Source organism: Chrysemys picta, chromosome 2, assembly GCF_011386835.1.
Source record: "Chrysemys picta bellii isolate R12L10 chromosome 2, ASM1138683v2, whole genome shotgun sequence".
Classification (NCBI taxonomy): domain Eukaryota; kingdom Metazoa; phylum Chordata; order Testudines; family Emydidae; genus Chrysemys; species Chrysemys picta.
The window spans coordinates 44,498,750-44,517,736 of record NC_088792.1 but is presented as its reverse complement, the minus strand read 5'-3'; the positions used below and the strand labels follow the sequence as shown (position 1 = coordinate 44,517,736).

General features: G+C 43.8%; 1 protein-coding gene across 1 annotated transcript in view; it reads left to right on the top strand.

Annotated features, from left to right (window-relative positions):
• Positions 1 to 2,571: 2,571 nt before the first annotated feature.
• Positions 2,572 to 18,987, top strand: part of STEAP4 (STEAP4 metalloreductase) — a 32,978-nt gene continuing 16,562 nt past the window's right edge. The window contains exon 1 of the mRNA XM_005282421.5: positions 2,572 to 3,017. The gene's annotated coding sequence lies outside the window, so the exon portion shown is untranslated. The remainder of the gene's footprint in view (positions 3,018 to 18,987) is intronic.

Sequence of the window (18,987 nt, the reverse complement as noted above, 5' to 3'; positions counted from 1 at the left end):
CCAGAACAAAGCACTTACAGTATCAGACACCATCACAACTACACAATAGCTCACATCCTATTGCAAAAATGTACCTTTCTGCACCAGCAAGGGTAAGGCAAACCGTCACAGCCTAATTCTGCCTCGCCAATTATTTTAAGAATTTTTATCAATATTTTATGCCAATTATTTTCTTTCATTTGACCTGTTGGTGATGATGCTATTCTAGTGAAACTTCAGTTACAGATATTTTGGTTTCCATCTGAGATTAAAAAACACACACACAACTTTAAAACTACCCGTCAGACAAGATACAGAACCACCATGAAATGTAATTTCAGGGGGTTGTGTAAAATTTAGAGATCACTTTTGTCTAGGGTGTCAGTTATTTTGATGAGGATGCTTTAGCATATTGGCAACCAATGTAGTCTGCAGAGGGCATATTCCAAGTAGCAAGTGAACACCTGTGTTCTCCAGTGTTGTAGCCTTGGAATAAATTTCAAGGAAAGACTAATCAGGAGAACTGCAGTCCAGGCTGGCTGTGACAAAAGTATGTATGATTATGGCAAGATCTACATCCCAGGAAAAACTATTGGATTTTCCAGGTAAGACAGACTTATCAAGCATGACTATTGCCTATGGTCACAACATAGTCATATATGCTGAAAGAGCAATCAAGGATGACAACAAATTTCACAGCCATTTCACCACTGAGAGCCTGACTTATGAATAAGGGGCAACCACTACCAATCAGCACCTCACAATGCAGCATCTCACAATACAGCAAAGACTATATAATGCCCCAATGGGCATTATTTAGTCTTTGCTGCATTGAGTTTTAACCAATTGTCTTTAATCCCAATGAAAAAAAGTTGGCTGGCAAAAAAACAGTCTACTAGCCAAGAAACAGGCAATAATGATAGAACTGAAAGTGCTGCATATAGTGGTGCATTTTGCCATCCATATACTGATGTTATCTCAGATCATAGTTTCATATGATTTCCCCCACTAGCCTTTATGTATGTTTAAGAGTAGGAGGATACTATGGCACCCTATAGGTATCGATGAACAAGTGCCTATGAACTTTCCTCCTTTCCAGGAATTATCAAAGCCATTCAAGAACAACCCTACCCATTCCTACCAAGAACCACAGCCTCAGACAGACAGTGTCAATGGCTCTTGAAAGATCATCTAACCATCAGCCAGGGCAGCTTATCAGTGTTGTTGTAGTCCTGTTGGTCCCAGGATATTAGATAGACAAAGTGGATGAGGTAATATCTTTTACTGGAACAACTTCTGTTATTAAAGTTGGTCCAGTAAAGGTATTACCTCACCCACCTTGTGGCTCTAGTTCCTTTGCCCACAGTCTGCACTGTTTAGACTGTGCCTTGTTCCCCTTCCCAGCTCTCTAATTCATTGTCTTGTGATTGGCATGAATCCCAAGGGAGCTAGTTTGGCATAGCATGTTGCTTCAAAGTACTTATTATAGCAAACAGGAAAGTACTCAAACATCATTAGTGTCCATTCCCTTACTGTGTCAGTGTGATTCTGACCCCCCAAAAAAAATTGTGTCCCTCTCCTCTCCCCCTTACCTCTTAAATGCTGTACTTTCTCCAAAGAGAACAGTGACACCCTTTATATTCTCAGGTAGTGATCAAGTTGGGCAAGACCAGTGATTTATTTAGATGAAAGTAGCTAGAAAAGTCACCCCCTCTCTCCAAAAGAATGAGCTGTTCCCTTTTTAACACTTGATAGCTCCCCACTCTCTGTATATTTGTCTTTCGCCTGCATTATCATTTGTTAGATACATTACAAAATGTTGTTTCCCTGGATCTGCAGCTTCAGGACATTTGCGTAACACAGCCATTCCGAACAGTTCCCATCTAGGACTTTTACAAATAAATCACTGGGCAGGAAACAGACCAAAGCCAGCCAACTTTCTGGTGTTTGCATATAGTAATAATTGGGAAATTCCAACAATGTCAAAATCACTGCATGTGTTCCCAGCCCAAAGCCTCTATTCTGATATAATGCCTTGCTAGAAAGCACAGAGGCAGCTACAGAGAAGATTTGGAAGGCTTGTCCCCTACATGGGAGAATTATGAGCTAATGTGCCCCAGAAAACAACCTGTTGCTCAAATCCAGTGGACTAGCTGTTATGTTCCTGGCTCCATGGTGAGGTTCACGCAAGGGGCGTGACAGGTGACTGCTGCTGCCTTCCAGCCAGGGTGGGCCATAGACACCTGCAGATCCTGCCACTGAAGGGCTTAAACAAGAGTAGCTCCGCTGAGTTTGGGGAGGGTGCAAGGCCCCATCTCAAGGGGCCCACCTTAGGCCCACCCCTACTTTTAAGGGATCAGGTTCCCACCGGGGCTGTGCCTGGCGCTGGGTGGTGGTAGGGGCAGGGCACAGGCTGTTTTGAAGCCGCCCTGTCACTTGCCCTGTTCTGACCCAGGCAGAGCCCAGCCCCGCCCGGCCTTGGCCTCAGTTAGGCCAGGTTCAGGGCCGCTCTCCTGCCCCAGCGCTGCCGGGCAGCCGCGGTCAGCCAGAGCCACACGCTGCCCCTCCCGGCCTGGGCACAGAGCCAGCCCCGGGCCTAGGGCTCCACCGCGGGGGCTGGAAGGCCCAAGAGGCTCTGGCCCCATGTCCCACCCGCTCCTGCAGTGCTGTGTCCCCAGCCATGCCCCGCTCGTGCAGCTGCTGCGCCCGCGGGAGCTCAGCCAGACCTGGCCGGGCGCCAGGCGCGTGGCGGTGCCAGCGTGACCTCTCTCGCCCTGCACAGCTGCGGGGCTTTCCCTGGGGCGCTGCCGGGAAATTCTCACCCTGCACAGTGCTCAGACTTGCAAAATCTCTCTCTCTCCCCCCTCCTTCCCTCCCCGCTGGTTGATAAATGCCTGGGAGGCTCGCGAGTCCCAGAGCTCTTCCACTCCGCTCCAAGCTGTGAGACGCGGCTTTTGCAGCGACCCGATCCCGGCTGGGGAGGCGCTGGTTTGCTCACTACAGGCATCATCCCTCTCCGAGAGTCGCGGGAGCGGGAGGTAAGTAAATTTCTCAGGTGTCCCTCGCCTCCCGCAGCTCCAGCGGAGCGGGACTGCTCGCAAAATTGCTCCCTGCCCTTCCTGAGCCGAGGCAGGTTATATTTTTGCCAAGTCTGCACTACTCAGATGGCCATGAACTCAAACTTCTAAAGGGTCCCGTATGAGTTTGCCCTGACTTTCCCCCGTGACATACATAGGGATGGCTTGTTTCCTGTCTCTTTCTTCTCTGTTAATCACCTTTCACAAATGTTCCCCGCGAAGAGGTGATGGAAAGGGGCACCACCAGAGATTTGTTGGGACTTTTTTGTAAGATAAAAATTAACGGTGGACTGGAAATCAGGTCTGTCTGTTACACAGTTCATAAAAACACAAAATCTGATCCCAAGTTTATTCAGTCTTTTAAAGGTATTTGTCATAGGAAGTAAGCAAAGCACCCAGAAATACGGCTTTTGTTAAAAATATATATATATATATATTAACTAGACTGAAAAGCAGAGTTTCTTGGTAACTACAATACCAGAAATTTTGTTTTGGATTTTAGCAATCAAAGCAAAGACATTCCGATGGTATTTGAGTTTCCTGATCCTGGAGTTATAACTCATCAGTTGTTGAAAGGATAGCTAGATACTGTAAATTTCTTTTTCCTTTTGCAGATTCCGATATGGACTTCATTGTTGCTATGGTCAGAAATCAGTGTTTCAATAATAATGTATTATTGTTTAAAATTTATATTTTATAGGTTGATAAGCAAATGTCTCCATTGTTGCAGAAGGGAAAAGGTTTTTCCTTAACAATGACTTGTACCAGACTGTTAATTCAGAGGCCACTTGAGGCTGTCAGAACTATTCTTATCTTTGATATATGAAAATTTCATATTCCCTGTAAACCTGCAATCATATAAAATGTTACTCAAAGTACAGCACATTTTATTCAGATTCTTGTTCTTTTATAAAACGATGCATGCGGTTGAGGCTGTACTTTATTTTTTTGAGATATGACCTTTCCAAAGTTCCCGGATTTGTTGATAGTAATGATTCAGAATAGCATGAAATTGTAATAACTAAGAAAGTACTCTTACTGCACCAAAATATTTCAGTAGTCTATGCGAAATCACGTTTACTAGTACTTTCTTCTTCCAGAGTGAAAAGTACTTAACATGTTTGTATAGCTGTGGGCCAGACAGCATGTTCCAATTACTTCCCTTCTTAGAACACAGAAGACACGTAGCTGGCTAAAGTAGCTCACTTCGTGCTACACAGGAAGATTACAAACACTTTAAAGCATCATATTGAGGATCTGTACATTCTCAGCCTGCTCTTTTGTATCCAAATCCCTTTTCTTAGTTCATTTTGAGATTGTCTTAGGACAAAATGGAAGGAGAGAGCAGCTCCAAAACATACTCACTAACAAATGGTAGGGGAAAAAAATTATTTCATGTGATTTTTTCATTTGATTTTCAAGAAATTGTCTGGATGACATGATTTTTATTTCAATTTGAAATCAAATTTTAATTTCATTTTTATTTTTGAAGACTAGATTTTTTTTCCAGTTTTAGGGTATCCCTCCTCACACTCACTGTCTTCCTTTATTCTTGTTTGTCACTGAGTGCAATAAAACAAATAATGTCCAGGAACCATCCTACCCAACTCCCACCCACACTCCCTTTTTTCACTCTAACTTTTCAAAACTTCTCCAACTTTGGAAGAGTTACCAAGTGTCAAGCAGAAAAGTGAAATTCAAACTTTGCAAAAGTGACCAAGTTGGAGAAGCTCGGAAAAGGTAGAGGGGGGGTGGTGGAAGAGAGGAGAGAAGGGAGGGCAGCTTTGGACATTATTCATGTTATTGTATTCAGTCACTAAAAAGGAGGGGCAAGGGAGATGGGGGGCAAAACTTTCAAATTCTTTTCATCTTTCAAAACTAAAACAAAATTTCAATTTGAAATGTCATTTCAAAATTTCCCCATAAAAAATAAAAAAAAATCACCAAAAGTGATATTTTCCTAAAGAAACACATTGTTTTCAGTGAAACCTCATTTTTCAACAGGAAAGGTTTCAGCCAAAAAATGTCAAGCTGTATTCATTAAACACCCAGGAAAATCCTGTTCTCAAGTGAAGCCAGGGGTCTTTATACAACAAAATCCAACTCAAAATTAACTATAAGACTGAATTTAAAATGTGTGTGTGCGCGCACATACATACACTTAGGGCTAGTTGTAGCTAGACTTTAAAATCTGTTTTGTGATAGAGGGCATGTAAGGAACAGCCCAAGATCAATTCCAGCATGGGAGACTCACTGTCCGTTTATCCACACCTGCCATAATAAAATGTCCTAACAGTCAGTCATTTTACACACAAAACTCCCATTGACTTCAACTCAAGTTTCACACATGTACTGACTCCAGGACTGGGAAATTACTGTTTTTTACTTCGCATTGCGAATAAGGGTGAATTGGAATAATAAGGGAATTGCACCTGATACCAGTCCATAAGGTTGGCTAGACATTCATCATGTTACTATGGAGACCTAACTTTCAAAGTACTGTACCTCCAGAACTCCTGCAGGGCTTAGAGCAGCCACCAAATTGCTAAGAGCAGAACAAACCCAAATCAGCATTATGTCTTATGTATCACATTCTAAAGTACACGGATATAGGAAATATCATGTGGTGTTTCTATAAATCTCTATTGCTTTAGCACCATTATTGGGTGGCAGCAGTCTTCAGAGAGAAGCCACCATAGTTTCTATTATAGAATTTAAGTAACTCATGGTCTCTGAGTCAGGCTCATCCCTGGTTTAATTCCACTTATTTCTTTCCACCTGAAATGTGAGAGATCATGGCAGAGGAGATGTTTTGGGTCTTAGAAGGTTGAAGTTAGTTTAAACCACACTAACAGGGGGCTTTAGGGGCTATGAGTACAGTTGTAACGAAGAAACAATGAATGATATTAGAGAATGACAGGGTGGCTGAAAAGCCTTGGTTTACGTGCACAGACACCTTTGTGACTGACCTTATTTGATCAGGAAAGGAGTAAGAACAAAAAGGTTTCTTTCTGATACCTCCAGTCCTTCTGTTTCACAACAGATTAAGAAGAAAAAAAACCCACAAGCCGTGCTGCAGGAAGTAATTGGTTGTTATTTTGATAGGCAATTTAGATCAGAATAATTTGGTTTTAAATTAAACAATGGCATATTTTAAGAGATTATTCTTTTTCTAAACACTCACTTCAATCTGCATTTTATCAATCAAAATGACCATTGATTGGGGCATTTCTCTTAATAAAACAGCTTGAGTGGTAGTGCTTTACACTGTTGTGTCAGAGACCTGACTTCAGTATCTAACAATGGTATTTAAGAGCAAAATTCTCTTTTCAGATTTAAGTGATGGAAGTAGACTGATATTCTGTTGTCCCTGCTGGTACAGACCTTCCATTAATGTTAACGGGAAAGGAGAATATCAGAATTTAGATTTGCTGTGTGTATTTTAGGAGAATTGTCCCCTAAATATCTGAGCAGTCAGGGACTGAGAGCAATTCCAAGGCATTGACCCAAATTCTGCCCAAACTGTTTTGCCATCCTGAAGTCAATTGAGATCCATTGGGTGTAAATCTGAGCAGAACTGACCTTAATCCAGCTGCCAGGAGGTAGAAAACAGTGTACCACGTTGCTTTGGGAATGTCCACCTGGACACAGAACTGAGTCATGCTCTGCTGCTGTTTTAACAAGGCGATGCAGGAGAAAGTAAAGAACTGGGTTGTTATCATAAACATGTTGTTAACATTATGTTACTGCTTAATTACCAACTAGGTCTGAATAGCCCTGTCTTCAGCAATTCTTGTTCTTATATTGTGGGGACAACACCTTTAGAATATCCTAGTTCCAGTGATGCCAGCAACTGTTTTGCTGTCCAGCATGTCCAGCAGACAACCTCTCCAATGTGTAGTGTCATATAGCCAGACCTCTAAGAAACTTGTTCATAGTGTTGACATAATGGACAGAAGAAGATAGATTGTAATAAAATACTTAGGGAACTGTTTACACCATTTATCAATCAGTTTTTAGCAGGTGATCTCATTGGATCCAGTGTATTATAATTGCTGCCATATTTATATGAAACTCTGGCATGGTTTGGGCTGCGAGGGGTCCAAAAGTATTTATTATTATTCATTTCTCTTCTTGAGGATATTACACTATTTTTAGAAATTGCACACTTTAAATAAAAGAACAGGAGTACTTGTGGCACCTTAGAGACTAACAAATTTATTAGAGCATAAGCTTTCGTGGACTACAGCCCACTTCTTCGGATGCATACAGAGTGGAATAAATATTGAGGAGATATATATACACACATACAGAGAGCATAAACAGGTGGGAGTTGTCTTACCAACTCTGAGAGGCCAATTAAGTAAGAGAAAACTTTTTTCTCTTACTTAATTGGCCTCTCAGAGTTGGTAAGACAACTCCCACCTGTTTATGCTCTCTGTATGTGTGTATATATATCTCCTCAATATTTATTCCACTCTGTATGCATCCGAAGAAGTGGGCTGTAGTCCACGAAAGCTTATGCTCTAATAAATTTGTTAGTCTCTAAGGTGCCACAAGTACTCTTGTTCTTTTTGCGGATACAGACTAACACGGCTGCTACTCTGAACACTTTAAATAGCTTTTCTATACATGCAAAATATTTGCAAGCACTGCTGTTCTGTTTTAGAAAATATATTTGGGAAAATGTCAAGAATTTCAAATAAGAATTGATTTAACCCTGCCACTTCCTAAATTCCAAAGTAATTCCGGAGTTCTGCAATTCCAGACATACAGATTAAGAGGCTCAGATTATCCACTCCACTTTGTGTTGCGCCTCCAGTGCAAAGTAATCTGAAAATCAGCACGGTCAGTGACTGAAGGAGCAGCCAAATGACATTGAACCTGCATAGAAATATAAAGGGTTGGGAAATGGGTGTGACCAAGATTTCCCTGCAGCATTGACCCCCCAGAGCCATTGGCAACTGCCATAATTTAGAGCAGCCTTCTGCTGACCGGACCAGTACACAGTGTTGGAAACCCGGACATGGGCAGTTCTGCCTGGTTGTCAGAGCAGGACTCAGGCTTAATGATAGGAGCAGACATCCAGAGCAGGGAAACAGAAGCAAGGGTCAGCATCAAAGTCAGAAACCAGAGGCCAAAGCCAACGGTCAAGGTAGAGTCAGAGCCAGAAATCCAAGGCAAAGGTCAGAACAGGGTTACTTGGAATCAGGGAAGATAGGAGCAGGGCTGGGAAAAGGCAGGAGCAGAGACTAATGCATCCACAGTCAAATGCTTTGAGCAACCAGTGCGGCCTGCTGCTGGTTTTAAGAACATATCTGCTGATCCCCTCCACCAGTTGTGCTGTTTAACCAGTCAGGTGGCTGGGCTCTTAAACTGCCTGGGGGTTAAGCTAGCAGGTAAACAGACTAGCTGCGGTCTGACACCCAGGAACTCAGGGAAGGTAAAAATAGCTTACACTAGCCACCTTTGCACTGACACTATGAACTCTTCAGACATACTGAAGAGTACAGTCATACTATCACACTGGTAGCAGAAATTTTTACAGGTTAGTTTGTTAAACATTTCATTTCTGTAACAAAATATTGAGTAGTTACACACGGGAGTAGTCTCCCTCTTCCACATTCTTTAAAATTAGCATAACATTTATGTTCATATTACACAATCAAGAGTTTCCTTTATGGGCACTGCCTACATTAGGTTAAAAGGTGTTGTAAATATACATTACATTAAGCAATACCAAAAAGTTACAGTCTACGCTGTCTGGGGAACTTTACAAGAAATGACTCTTATAGTGTGATTTGATTGCAACATCTATTGACAGATCTTTAGTCAGGTCTGTTGAACCAGTGCATTCTCTAATGATTCTCCCCAGTGGGGATAGTAAGCCAGAAGTATTGCAGCTGGTTCAAACTGTCTCCCTCACTTTGTCCCTTTGTGAGGTACACATTTGCAAATGATTCCAAAATCCCTGCTTTCAACAATAGTACCTGAAAACATGGTTTACAAGGTGTCCCAAAATGCACTGATACAATCACAGTTGTCAGGTAAACCGTGTGTGTACATACCAAAATGGATTGTCAAGAATGATGTTGCCACGTGGACACATCAAATTGCTACAAGGCCAGGGGATATATAAAACATCTCATCACTTTTTGATTTCATAGGTATAGCAGCATTTGTTCACGCAAGCTTTTCAGAAACTACTGCAAGGCTGACTGCTAGCCATTGCTTGGGGATTGTCTTCATCGGCAGTTATTTCCCCAACTCTTCTGTTTGCAAGTAGCACAAGTATAACTGGTACTTACTCAGGAGTGCCACCCATCACAAGGCATCTGGGAGACTACCCAAGTTGCAACAATAAGTTAGAAAGAATGGAAGCCAGCAGCTTGGGGTGGGGGAAGAAAAAGAGAAAACCGAGCCAATCTGACAAACAGGAGAAAAGGAAATCCAGAAAGGAAAAGGTGATAAAGGAAGGCCAAAATGGGCAATGCTGAACAGAGCTGCAAAGGGAGGCTTCATATCAAGCTTTGAAAACTACAGAAGGACTCTGGTGGACATAAACAGGGAAGGGGGATCATAGGACAGAATGCTGAATTGAGAAGGTGCTGCTCTTAGTCCATTCAAGACAGAACCTTAAAATGGATGGAAAATAAGGACAGCCCAGAGGATCTCAGTTGTCTTGGATAGGAGGAGATGGCTAGATGGTGCCTCAGGCCCCAGTTCAATTATTTATATTGGGTGACCAGTTTTAAGTTTACTTTGTTATTAATCTGGCAAGGTTTACATGTAAGTGCTGGTACCAGTCCTTCCTTAAGACTCTGGAAAGAGGAATGATCAGTTTCAGAACAGTCTTGGTAATATTTTCAAAGTAGTGATCACTTCTTACAGAAATTACAGCAGAACTGGGTCTTTGACCCTCAATTTACCTTGACTCCAAAGTACCCTGTTTTGTGGGTGCAACATGATTGTGATGCAGGCTCTAATGAGAGAGAAAGTGGATGAATTCTTCAAGATTCTGTCAAGGACATAGAAAATAAGCAAAAGGGAAAGAAAGGATTCTTTCTGTCTTTAAAATAGTATTTTATCAAAATATGGCAGTCCACAGCATTGTGCAAGCAAGAATGCAGATAAAATGAATGTACTGTAAAATCAGTTCTGGACCATATCCAATGTGTCTTTGATCCTGATCATGTGTTCTGTTTGTTTTGGCAGGCAAAACTCTTGCTTGAGCTATTTCTCTTTTAATAATTCCAACTTGTTCTCCCACTTTCTCCCACCCTGCAACTTTATATTTAGTGATGGAGAGCCAAGAAACCCCACTGAAGCCTTTCCACAACAGTAGGTAGCCTGCAGTTTAATTTAGTCTATTCATCTGCATTCCAGAAGCAGTAGGTAACAAAGCGGAATGGGCTTGATTTTCCTCTCAATTGCACCAACACAGAAGCAAGAGTAACTCCACTGAAGTCAACAGTTACCCCAGGGCCGGCGCTTCCACTAGATGACCCTAGGCGGTTGCCTAGGGCGGCAGGATTTGGAGGGCGGCATTTTGCCATCTCGGCAGCAATTCGGTGGCAGGGGTCCTTCCGCTCCGCGTCTTCGGGGCGCTTCGGTGGCAGGTCCTTCACTTGCTCCAGGACCCACCGCCGAAGTGCCCCGAAGACACGGAGTGGAAGGACCCCCACTGCCGAATGCTCTGAGGAGGAGCGCTGCCGCTTAGGGCGGCAAAAACCCTGGCGCCGCTCCTGAGTTACCCTCATGTAGGTGTGAAGAGAATCAAGCCCATAGTATGTTTCCATAGCTGAATAGCTTGTTTTCTGTGTATTGTTCAAAGTGACTGGTTTTGAACCAGCTGTGTGAATAGTTATCTGGATGCAAGAGCACAGCCAGCTAGTTAGCTCATGGATGTGTCTAGCAGTGTTCTACTGATGGACATTCCAAATCTTCTACCACCTCATAGTTCTAAGTCTCTCTAGATACCAAAATAATATAAGAGGACCATAATTCAAACATGTTTGCTCACTTGCTCCCACTAACCTCCTTGTCTTTTGACAAGTAGAGAATATTATATACATATACACCTTTACCCCGATATAACACTGTCCTCGGGAGCCAAAAAATCTTACCGCATTATAGGTGGAACCGCGTTATATTGAACTTGCTTTGATCTGCCGGAGCGCGCAGCCCCGCCCCCCCAGAGCGCTGCTTTACCACGTTATATCCAAATTCGTGTTATATCGGGTAGCGTTATATTGGGGTAGAGGTATATAGAGCTATATGTACACCTTAGGCACTTTTAGGATACCCCTCATTATAATATTACTGAATATTAAGCACAGGTTGCCTTATTGGCATAGCCCCACATTGAGGGAGCCTGCTCACAGTCCAAGCAGCAACTCCCAGAGGAATTGTTATGGGGTGCACAGGGGATTTGGAAATGTGGGTTTAGGTGACTTAGCCAAGATCCCAGAGCAAGTCATTGGTCTAGTTGTAATAGATCTCCTGCCTCTCAGTCCAGTGCTTTAACTAGGCCTCAGACTTCTGGTGGAATCATTTTCTATTCAGTGCGCAGTTCACTGGATTAAATTAGTGCTTGATACTATTAAAACTCTGAACAGTTTGACAATTCTGAAAGTGCAGAGAAAATAACTTGACTTTTAGCTAGCTCTTGTGTATTTATGGGAACAGTCTGAGGCAGTGAGATTTGCAGCTTTTTCAGTAGGGTGTTATGATTTAGACAACATTAAGCACACCTGTTAAGACCTATACTTCATATATTTAAAGAACCTCCAGACAGCTTTAGTGTTCTCCTAATAAAAAGCAGATGTGGGAAACAGAATACCTGTGTGTTGTCTTTAGTAGGATTTATCATCTCCAACAATTCGTTTTATCAGCTTGGTCAAACTCAGAGCTCTGGACCTTTTGCTGAGTGTAACTGCCCAGGAAAGAACCTCATTTACTTAAAAGTAAATTGGCCAATAATTGGTTGCAATATGTTTTTAAGCATTTGATCCCTCACATTGTTTTGTTCTCTTCTGTGTGGGTTTTATATGAGAAACAGTGTAATTGATAGCATAATAATCCAGTTTAGTCACATATAAATCTCCCAGTTGTACGTGAATTAGAAGACAGATTATATAATATATAAATGAGGAGGGAAGGAACTGTTTTTACAATTGTGCACTAATAAAAAACTGAGCAGATTGTATTTTTATTTGTGACAAAGCCATATATATTTCAAAATAGTAAAATGATTTTTTTTTACATAATTTAAACTAACTGTGGGTATCGCATATATATTTTAGGTTGCTTTTTAAACCGCATTATTCTGTTGTTCTCCAAAATGCATGAAGGTAGTTGATTAAAACACATGGCAAAATACTTAAAGAAAAATACATTCAATATGACAGTACCATTCAATATACATGTCATATAAAATTACTAAGTCTCTATATCAAGTTGCTGATAGAGAATTTAGTGTAAGTGCATTTGGTCAGACAGTTTGTCTAACTTGCATATCCATGGATAGCTTTTTCCCTTTGATAAAATTATTCTGGCCTCAGACATTCCATCTCAAACCAAGCATCTCATTACAAGGAGCAGACAGGGATTACTTCTGCTTGTGAGCATATGCAGGAATCTGTCCAGGAACTGATGAGGCAGGATTTACTTCTAGGGAAAGGGCATTTTGTCTGACTCCGTAGGGCAGGGATTGGCAAGCTTTGGCATGCTACCCATCAGGGTAAGCACCCTGGCAGGCCGGGCCGGTCTGTTTACCTGCCGCGTCCACAGGTTCGACCGATCGTGGCTCCCACTGGCCACGGTTCGCCGCTCCAGGCCAGTGGGGGCTGCAGGAAGCAGCGGCCAGCGCATCCCTCAGCCCGCGCCGCTTCCATGGCAGGCCGCGTGCCAAAGGTTGCCGATCCCTGCTGTAGGGCCTGGAGAGAGGAAAGACTGCCAACCAAGACAGGTGAATTCCTCAACAAAAATGTGTACTTGTTTACTCAGAAAAGACTGAGCCCAATTGTGCCCTGCCACTACACAGATGTGCAAGGAAGTATCCTCCACACAGAGGCCAGGCATAACCAAAACCTCTGCTCTTCCTGGACCTGCAGACTGTTCTCTTCCAGAGCTACACTGGATGAAATAACAGCTATAACCATTCAGGAGACGCAGGCAGAGTGAAGGTGTTGATTTGCAAGGAAGGGCACAGTCCTCACATATAGGTGGGGTGCGGGGTGAAATGTATGTAGGTCGATATGAATGAGAGGACAATGGATGTAATGGTAACAGCTGAACCAATCTGACTGAGAGCACGAGTTAAACACTGGACTCCTTGTGAAGCTAATAGAGATCAGCAGCTGAGAGTCAACACAGGAGCAACACAATGGACTAAATTACTGGCCGGTCAGTGAGAGTGCTTAGTTCCAAGGTGTCATGAGTTTCTCCCTATGCTGTTAGGTAACTATAAACAACCCTTTTTAAATGTGAAGGGGTAGATTTGGTTCACAAAGGTGAATCTAGAAAGCAGGTTTGATATGACATTTTTATCATGTCTCCTCTATGACTTTCTGTAAATTTACCCTGACAAACCTCAGGCCATGTCTACACTACAAAATTATGTCTACCTAAGTTATATCGGTGTACAGCCACCACCGTTTTTACAGCACTTGTGCGGTGTGCATGCTACTCTCCTTGTGTCAGCGATGTGCGTCCTCACCAGGACTGCTTGTATTGATGCAGAGTGCAGTATACCATGGTTAGGTATCCCACTGTGCAACTTACCACCATCCTGCACAGGTGTTTTGGGAAGTTTTTGCAATGCCTCATGGGGCTGAAATGAGTCACACGGGAGTGACTGGGGCCATGGGGTCAACTTCCCATAATGAAATGTTCCCCATCCCATAATTTCCTCTGCAGCCCATAATATTTCACATCTCTTTTCAAAATTCCCACAAATCTGCATGTCCCTTCTCACCATCTGACATCTCTGACAGAGCATGAAGCCTGCACAGCTCTGCGCTATTGTCATGAGCATTGCAAGCATAGGGCACCTGATCCAGCTGTATTTACAGAGAATTGGACAAGACGACGATTCCTTGGAGGCTAGATTGCTGTGGGACAGACAGAAAGAATTCAAGGTGGTTGTTGGCATTTGTGGAGCAGGTGGAGATGGTGCAGCACCGCTTCTGGGCCCAAGAAACCAGCACTGACTGGTGGGATTGCATTATCATGTAGGTTTGGGATGACGAGCAGTTGCTGCAGAACTTTCAGATGTGCAAGGCTACATTCCTGGATCTGTGTGCCGAATTTGCCCCAGCCCTCCAGCGCAGGGGCATCAGAATTAAAGCCACACTGACAGTTGAGAAGTGAGTGGTGATTGCACTGTGGAAACTGCCAATGCTAGATTGCTATGTCAGTCAGTCAGGAATCAATTTGGAGTTGGGAAATCGACCGCAGGGGCCATTGTCATGCAAGTGTGTAGGGCTGTTAATTGCTTCCTGCTACGCAGGGCTGTGACTCTGGGAAATGTGCAGGACACAGTGAATGGCTTTGCAACAATGAGCTTCCTGAACTGCAGTGGGGCAAAAGATGGCACGCATATCCTTATTTTAGCACCAGACCACCTTGCCACAGAGTACATCAACAGAAAGGTCTACTTTTCCATAGTAATGCAAGTGCTGCTGGATCACTGGGGTCACTTTACCAATATCAGTGTGGGCTGGTCAGGGAAGATGCATGATGCTTCCATCTTTAAGAACAACAGGACTGTTCAAAAAGCTGCAAGCAGGGACTTTCTTTCCTGATGGCTGATTACCACTGGTAATGTTGAAATGCCAGTGTGATCCTGGGAGTGAACTCCTTACTCCCAAGGCTCATGATGCCATACACTGGCCACCTCAACAGCACCAAAGGGTGCTTCAACTACAGCTCAGCAGGTGCAGAATGGCAGTTGAATGTGCCTTTGGTTGTAGGAAGGGTTGCTGGCATTGTTTACATAGGAGATTGGACCTCGGTGAGAAAAGCATCCCAATGGTAATAGCACCTCTGTGTCCTGCAAAATATCTGTGAAGCAAAGGAGGAAAGTTTCTGCCAGGATGAACAGAGGCGGTGGAGCTCAATTAGAAGAGCTCAGTGCAGAGCTATACAGCTCAGGGAGGCTTTGAGAGAACATTTTAATAGTGAGCCAGAGTAAGGTATGATGCTGTAGTGTGCTCTACCTGGCCTTGCTCTCTTGCAGCCTAGTACGATTCTTGTAGTGACTGCTGTCATGTAGGAATAGAACAGTGTTTGTGAATGATTTTATGGGTTTGTGACAAAATGAAGTACCAGGAAATTGGTGTGTGTCAGACCTGCTCAGCGTCAGACAGCGTGTGTTGTGAACTAATAACGATGAATCTTGATTAAAAAAAATAGAATTTTATTCGGTAACATGAACCAGGCAATTTAAAAAAGCCATTTTAAACTTTGATCCCCCAAAAGGGTAAGCATTACATTCTCACTTATCCATGGGACTGATACAGCACGGTGCCAGTCACCGCACCAGCCATGTTGAGTATGGCTCTTTGGGGGTGGGGGCAGGGTTTAAGGTTGGGGAAATAGCTTACAGGCATGAGTATATTGGTATAGGGCAATGGAACTGAATACTGGCACTGTTTTCCACAGGCAGTGGTGATTTTAGCGGCTATCTCACTCCTGATGGTAACAAAGGTAGAGAGAGTGCAGCTGGTGTCCTGATGCCATCTGGACCCATATGCTGCTAGGCTTGTACTGCAATGGTGCTTGCTGAAGTACTTGCTGACTGGCATGGGAAAGTGTCCTATCGCAGTGGAAGAAATATGGCAGCCTTCCCCAGAAACCTTCGGCAGAGGATTGCAGTTTCCATAAAAGTTTTCCATAAAAACTTTCCATAAAAGTTTCATCAAGATCTCTACGGAGGATTCACAAGATGCACATAAACTGCTCCGCATGACCATTTTTGCTGCACTCTAGAGAGGAATTAAAACCAGGTAGCAACTCTATCTCTCTTGGTTGTTTCACTACCTCTTCTAGCACAGATAAACAAGAGTAAATCAACAGAGGTGTCCTGCTACTTTGGAGGTTCCATACCCTGGAATTTCAAAGCAAACTACCTACTCACCAGAGGTTCCTTCCCCAACATCATGTTCACCTTTGTTCAACAAATCGGGATTGTCTGGACTGCAGAGGAGTAAAAAACATAGAACCACAGGGTTAGAGGGACTGCAAGGATCATCTAGAGTAACCCCCAACCAAGATGCAGGATTTGTTGTGTCTAAACCATCCAGGACAGATGGCTATGTAGCCTCCTGTTGAAAACCTCCAGTGAAGAAGCTTCCACAACCTCCCGAGGCATCTATTCCATCGTCCTACTGTTCTTACGTGTCCTGGCTCACTGTGCAACTGGATCCCCCGGTCGCCCATCCCCCACACTCCTCCTTCCTTGTCCTCGTCCCCCCTCCCTGTTCACAGTGGGGGTCTGTGACTTGGGCTCCTCCGAAGTATCCAGGGTGCTCTGGGGGGCGGGGGGTGTCCACCAAGGATGGCTGGCATGCAGCTTTTTGTAAAAGCAGCAGGTCTCCAACTCCACACCAGATTGATTGTTGACCTCTCTTCCCTTCTGGTATGCCTGCCACAGCTCCTTGGCTTTCACGAAGCACTGTTGTGTGTTCCTGTTGTAGCCCTTCTCCTGCATCCACTGAGCAATCTGCTTGTAGATGTCCACATTTCTACGGCTGGATCAGAGCTGTTCCTGCACAGCCTCTTCTCCCCACCAGCCCAGGAGATCCATATACCTCTTGTGTATCTGCAGCGTGTCGCTGGCATGGTCAGCTAGGCAGTTACACACATCAATGGAGAGCTGCTAGGTGTGCTCACCTCACCAGGCACCCAGGAAAAGGAATTTCAAAAATTCATGGGGCTTTAAAGGGGAATGGCAGCTGACCCCTGGGCAGAGGAGTTCACAATGGTGACCAGAGCGATCAGTATGGGGCATTATGGGACAGCTACTGGAGACCAGTAATAGTCAACATAAGTAATGCAGCGCTCACACTGACACTGTGTTGACCTAACTACATCGACCCTGAGTCTACGCTGCCCGCAGAGGTGGTGTTAAGTCAGTGTAGCGGGGCAGTTACATCAGTAGGAGTGTCTGTTCTCTGGTGTCTGTGCCTTGTCATGGTGGGACAGTTTGCGTGCTCTAACGATTCCCAGAGTCTGTGTCGGCGGGGGCTTTTTGCTTCTGATAGGTTCAACCATGCTGGATTGGTCTGTAGGGAAGGGGCCAGGCAAAACAGACACCCTGGTCCTCCAGGTTGGGGGTTAGGCACATAGCTAACAACCCTGTCCCGTAAAAAACAAAATATGTTACGGAAACAGCGACAGAGAAATTAACCATTACTGTGTGTGATGGCCTTCAGGAGTCAATGACCCGTATGACTGCCAGTAGTGGAAGCCACTGGCATGAAGACTGAAGTGCTCAACACCAAGTCAAAAACCAAACTTGGTTTTTGGAACGTATGGACAATGTACGAAGCAGGGAAGCTAGCTCAGGTCACAGCAGAGATGAGACGTCACAACTTACACATCCTGGGTGTCAGCAAGAGCAGATGGGTGGGATCAGGAAGATTAACAACCGCCTCGGGAGAAACTTTGCTGTTTTCTGGACGGGATGATGGACAACACCATGAGGGTGTTGCCATACTTTTGAAGAAGGGAGTGGAACATTCCCTGCTTGAATGGAAATCCATCAGCAGCAGACTTATGAGAGCCAGACTGAAAGGGAAACACAATAATATCCCCTTGATTCAGTGTTATGCTCCGACAAATTACAGTGATGAAGAAGTAAAGGACAAATTCTATCTTACACTACAGGCAGAGTTAGAGAAGTACCACACCACAGCCTAACTATCGTAATGGGAAACCTGAATGCCAAGGTCGGTAAGGACAACACAAACAATGACAGAGCAATGGGAAGACATGGGTGTGGCACCATGAATGAAAACGGAGAGAGGCTTGTTGATTTCTGTAATATGAATGACCTAATCATCGGCGGAACCGTATTTGAACATTGTGAAATTCACAAACTGACATGGTGTTCTCCAAATGGCAGAGATAAGAACCAGATTGACCATATCATGATCAGTGGCAAATGGCGACACTCACTAACAGATGTGAAAGTGAGAAGGGGTGCAGATGTTGGCAGCAACCACCACCTTGTGACAGCCTCCATCAAGCTAAAACTGAGAAATGTGGGTTCACCAAACAAGGGACATAGATGTTTTGATATTGACAAGCTAAAGTCCCTTGAAATACTGAAAGCCTTCGTTCTGCAGTTAAAGAACAGGTTTCAAGCACTTGCAGACCCTGATGAAGGGGAGGGGACTGCAGATGAGGAGATCAACAAGAAATGGGACAAAGTAACAGCAATTTATAAACAGAGCAGTGAAGCCTGTCTAGGCTACAGGCAGAAGAGAAGGAAGGAGTGGATTACATCCAGCACTTGGAACGCCATAGAAACCAGACGAGCCCTGAAGAAAAAAGTTTTAGACACAAAATCCCGGAAGCTAAAGGACAAATACAACGAGCAGTATAGCAAGTCACAACGGGAGATCAAACGCCTTGTGAGAGTGGACAAACAGCATTATATTGATAACCTGACAACACAAGCAGAGGATGCAGCTGCTTGTGGTGAACAAGGAACTGTATAAAATGATGCGGCTTATCAGTGGTAAACAGCAGACACCAACAAACACTCATCAGGAACAAACAAGGACACCTACTAACAACCAAAAAAGAACAATAAATGAGCAGGACAGAGCATTTCAAAGAATTGCTGAACAGGGAGCCACCTAAAGAGGAAGCAAACATCCAGGAGGCAGAAGAAGATCTTGATATCAACACAGACACCCCA